A 5,771-nucleotide genomic window follows, 5' to 3' on the forward strand; every position below is an offset into this window, starting at 1 on the left:
CAAGTGTAAAAAGCAGGTTAAGTTAGAGAGAGACGTCAATATATATATTTTTTTTTTCAGAAAGAGACTTCTATTAAGTATGAAAAAAGATGTTAATATTTAATAGTTATAATATATATAATTATTGTTAAAAAAAGAGAGAGAGTTAGAGAGAGAATTTAAGACCTCCTAAGTGTGTGTCGGGGAATCATCCCAACTTTGGGGAGATCTCTCTTGCCCAAGCTTGTAGACTAGAGATGGACTCCCTTGCCAAAGCTCAGAAACGGGGAATCATCTCGTAAATCGCCAACTTTGGGGAGATCTCCCTTGCCCAAGCTCGGGCAATCATCTCGTAAATCGCCAACTTTGGGGAGATCTCCCTTGCCCAAGCTCGGGGAATCATCTCGTAAATCGCCAACTTAGGGGAGATCTCCCTTGCCCAAGCTCGTAGACGGTAGAGATGTATAATAACTCCACACATCACTTTCTCTGCTAGAAAATGAAGTGTAGGGGGTGGGTGGGTTGTTAGGTCGTTGAGCAAGGGAGAGCATTATCTCCCCACTCTAAGTAAAATGTGCACAATTTAACACTTACCATTTCCATAACTTGTTTGGGTCCACAATCTAAGCCAACTTTCATTGTTCTTGCTAAAAAAATTCATGCCTCTTAAGACAGCAACGGTAGGTTTCTAACAATAAGGATCTAGTTAGACAAATTAAGTGTTGACTCTTATGTCATGGCTTCAACCTTCATCATCGTTTTTAGGTGTGAGAAGGTATGGATATTAGTAAAAATATTTGAAATGATAATTGATTTTCTTTCATCGAGTTACCACTTAGTTACCCCAATATACTAGGTTGTAAGGCTACACCAAACTATTAATTTCATAATTGATTATAGAATCTAATCAAATTCTGTAATGCTAGTCTCCAACCCCTTTTGATTGATAGTGCTCTCTCTCTCTCTCTCTCTCTCTCTCTCTCTCTCTCTCTCTCAGTTGAAATGTTGCCCTATTTCTATGAATTTTTCCTCACTCCTATATCTACACTCATCTACCCATCTATAAATTTGACTTCGTTACCTTTGTTCGCATGATGTCTTATTTCTCTTGAGATCTCACCTAATTCTCATTTGAAGCATGCATCTCATATACGTGTACCTATTCCCTATCTCAATTTGATTTCTTTGAATCTTTTCTTCCTTCACATATCAAATACCACCCACTCCCATCTGTAATTTTCACTTTATGTCCCTTTCTTAAAAATGTGTCCTTATTTCCCTTAAGATGCCATGCAAACACTTCAAGGCATGCTCCTTATATTTGTAAAAGTATGGATGATTCTAACCAATTTGAGAGGTAAGGGGCATCCTTATATTTGATGCTATATGGAAAGAGGCATTTGAGATCCTCTACATGGCTTTGTCCTGACTGCAAGCTGATCATTGCTCCAACCTAAATCCGTATCATCAGTTCCATTTTATAGCCATTTTCATAAGTGATATAAAGGAATGCCCCTTACCTCTCAAATTGGTTAGAATCATCCATACTTTACTCAATAATCTATAAGGAATGTGTTTCCATAGTTACTTTATCTTGCATGCCCCTTACCTCTCAAGGCTTATAAGCAACCATGGATGCTAGGTGTGCCTAATGCCACGAGAAAGGTGTAGGTGCACTACCAATATCATGGGGAATCACTAAACCACCACTAGGAGCACACAAGAGCTCAGCTGAGCAATATACCATGGTGTTGCCTATAATTCACCGCCATAATATGTCACTTACCTCGTGAATGCTGGCTTCCTCGATTCTCGTAGGATGCATCAACAATGGAGCATGTTAGAGCTTGACCTCTGCATTGCCATTGCACACAAGAGAAGCTCCACCTTCCTCCTCAATCTCTCACTCACACACGTGCAGACAAGCACACTATAGCTTAAATCAAGCAAGGCAAGTGATAGGCAAGAAGAAGAACACTCAATTGCTTAGCATATAGGAGAATACAAGAGAGAATGAGGGGTTGGGGTTGCATTTCACCTTATCTCCAAGGCAAGTGATAGGCAAGAAGAAGAGAGTAGAGAAGAAGAACACTTAGTTGCTTAGCATATAGGATAATACAAGAGAGAATGAGGGGTTGGGATTGCATTTCGCCTTATCTCCTTGGTTTTTAGGGTTTACGCCATTTAGGTGGCCAAAGCTAAAAATTAGGTCCTAGACCTCCTAAACCACTTACACTAGTGTAAACCTTATACTTGTTGTGGTACCCTTAATTAAGCTATCATGTGGCACCCCTTTCATATACAAGTGGTAAGATCACGCATGTAAAATAATACATAACAATTGTTTTTAATGTGAATTTGACCTTCCGACACCCATCATCAAAAGAGGTGAAAATGATGGAGTGGCTGGCATTAATAGCTAAGAGGTCTAACATGCCCCTCTTCCTGATGCAAATTCCATCCTTGAAATATGTTGAGGAAGATGAGTTGATGCTACATGCATGATAGGTTGAAAAGTGTTCTTGTTGAAAATAATATAACCTTAATAACGATGTAAAACTCAAACATTCAATCGTGAAACTTTGTTTTATGAGGACTAGTTGAATTTCCCTAGTTATTACACGGATTAATATTAAAGTTTGTCCAAATTCTATCAAACCAAAACTTATTTACGAATATGTATATGGTTATTGCCTTAGTCTCAACACGCTATCACTTATGTGAACCTAGCTCAAGCTATAGTCTAGCCTTATAAGTAAAATTGCTAAGTGATTTGTTAATAAAGCTCTTTATTTAAAAAAATCCAAGATTGGTTTTGAATGCACATGGTTTGGAAGTTGCTCTTGTAGAATTACATCTTGTACTATGTAGACTTCTTTTCATGGTTGCATCATGTATTATGTAGACTTCTTTTCATGGTTGCATCTTGTTGAACCTATAAAAATCTTCAATCAAACAGCAGTTCGTTCATCAGATAGCCATAACTCGTACATCGGGTCCGACTCAACAACTTCACTAGGGTTCACGAGTTAGAACACCTCTTTGGGTGCATGGCGCAATGATATAAGTGCATGCTGAGTATAAAATGACGTGAGTAATATAGGCAAGTGAGCTAAGTAGCTACCTCTTTCTAAGCTATCAACAAGGAAATCACCCACTATGCTCCAAAAGGGACAAATGGTTGGCAACATTATTTCATAGAATGATAGTGTGAGTGCATAATATCTTTCCTTTCTCCATTGTTCTACAAGTTCTTCTTGGGTAGTCCTTACTTGATAGGGTGGTCCACTAACTAGAAGCACACTCAGGTTATCATGTCATTGTGGGGTTTCTCCTTCTAGGGACTAACAAAGTCCCATCCCATAGCGCCTAAAGTAAGTTCTATAATGCTAGCATATGTAGGATACTAAGAGCACATGACACTCACAAGTAAGACATGGTGTAATGGGGTGAAATTATAAGAAAAATAAGTCAACAAATGTAGTTCCACAACATTGCTCTCCTAATGATGCATAAAAATAGCACGTGTGAGTTTGGAAAGGGGGAATACTTAACTCCCCTTAATAGTACCACTCCATACAATCCGTGTGAGTTTAGAAAAGTGAAATGATTAACTCCTCTTCATATTACCAGTCCATACAATCCATGTGAGTTTGGAAAAGGGGAATACTTAACTCCCCTTAATAGTACTAGTCCATACAATCCGTGTCCAGGATAGGGGTACCCATATTAATCCATGATGAAAAGTCCATGCTGAAGGCCTATAGTAATACAAGAGAGATTTACATTTACTCTCTCTCTCTCTCTCTCTCTAAAAATATGCTCTTTCTTACAATCATTTTTTAGAATTAAAAAAACGTTTTCTTTATGTTGGTGCAAGCTATATTATTATGGGGTTGGCCTTTCCCACCAATCTCCCTCCCTATACGAGCATGAAAATTGTCAGGGAGCAAAAACGTGGGGATAGAAGTGTAGCAAATAGCATGTTTGTCCCCCTTCCTACTTTATGTCATACCTTTGTATCTTGAAAGGTGTTATAGATCTTACTTAACCATCCTTTCCAGCTTTGCTCCATGAGTGTTAGTTGTTTAGAGGCGCACCTCGTTGCTTGTTGTGGCACGTTTATTTACAGCTTCAAGGGTGGTAAGGGGCTTTCATAAGACCAATGGAGCTTATGGGTTTTTCTTCATAAATGAGCATTGGAGATGGCACTTGCAGTGGCAAGGTGCATTCTATTTGTGTGATAGGCCCCCCTGGGGACATTAATAGGATTTGGGTTTTGATATTTAATGAGGATACTATAACCTTTTGCAACTTAACCTTGTTTATAGTTCTTACCTAACCATCATCTCCAGCTTTTCTCCATCAGTGTTAGTTTTTTAGAGGCACGCCTCATTGCTTGTTGTTGTAGCATGTTTATTTCCAGCTTCAAGGGTGGTAAGGGGATTTCATAAGACCAGATGGGGCTTATGGGTTCTAATACATATAAATATGGGTGAGTGGTACAAGGGCCACACTCATCCACCGGAGATTTAACCCAATCTTGTATCAACGATGATCTCTTTCTTATTCTCTAGCTCTCTTGTTTATTTAATTTTATTTTTTAAGTTTTGTGATTTTAATTTTCTATGATATGCTTTAATTTTTGTACTGAAGAATTAGAAATTTTTTTCCAAGTGTCTTAAAGGTCCTAATAGATTCTATGGCTTCACAGACAAGCACAACTATAACAGCCTAGTTGAGTGGAGATCCTAAGTTATTTGTAGCAATGAGAACAATGGAGAACTTAACATAGGATTACCACCATATGCGGACATACATAAGGCATGCCCCCATTATGCGATGGAAACACCTCAAGTTATGTCTAAATCAAAACCCCAAGGCAAGATCTAGTAAGGAAAATACTAAAAGAAGCAGAGCCATACCAATTGATTGTTGGAACCCTTTATAGAAGAGGTAAGGATGACATACTAAGACACTGACCCGGGGAGGATGAATAATTATACACAGAACAAGTACAAACAAGGGATAACTCATGGACACTTTCATAGTGGACATTACAGAAAGTAAGATACTTCAATCTGGGTATTGGTAGTCCACACTTTTTTAGGATTGTGCATTATTTGTCAGAGGATGTGACAAGTGCCAATGGTGTGCCAAAAACCATAAAAAACGACATGATTCCTTTGCACCCTATCAAAATTTTAGAACCCTTTATGAAATGAGAAATTAATTGTGTGGGCCTCATCAATCCGGCCACACATAGCACCCAATCAAGATACATTTTAATAGCTATAGACTATGGCGCAAAATGGGCCAAAGCAGGCGCTTTGAGGATGGTACACTATGGCCACATCTAAGTTTCTTTATAAGAGCATTATTACCCTTTTTGTCTAGCCTTTTGAAATGGTAAGTGACTAAGGAAAACAGTTTATAAATGATGTAATTAAACATCTTACCACAACGTTCATAAGTGCACATTGCAAAACCACACCATACTATCCACAAGAAAATGGTCAACCGAGAGCACCAGCAAAGTCCTTATTTCTATACTAACTAAAACTATTGAGGCTTAACGCAATAACTTTATGGGCTTATCACATCCCTTACAAAGTTACAATTAGTTGCACACCTTTTAAGATGGTATATGGGTTTAGGTAGTAATGCCTTGGGAATTCATGATACCTACTTAAGGGTAACAATAGCCAGGGGAATTGAGGGTAATATGTTGGCAAACTGATTGTTCTTTCTTGAAAAACCTAAGGAAGAAAGACAGATTGCTATGCAAAACA

The sequence above is a fragment of the Cibotium barometz genome, chromosome 45 (genome assembly GCF_041138505.1).
Source record: "Cibotium barometz isolate CiBa-2024 chromosome 45, ASM4113850v1, whole genome shotgun sequence".
Classification (NCBI taxonomy): Eukaryota; Viridiplantae; Streptophyta; class Polypodiopsida; order Cyatheales; family Cibotiaceae; genus Cibotium; species Cibotium barometz.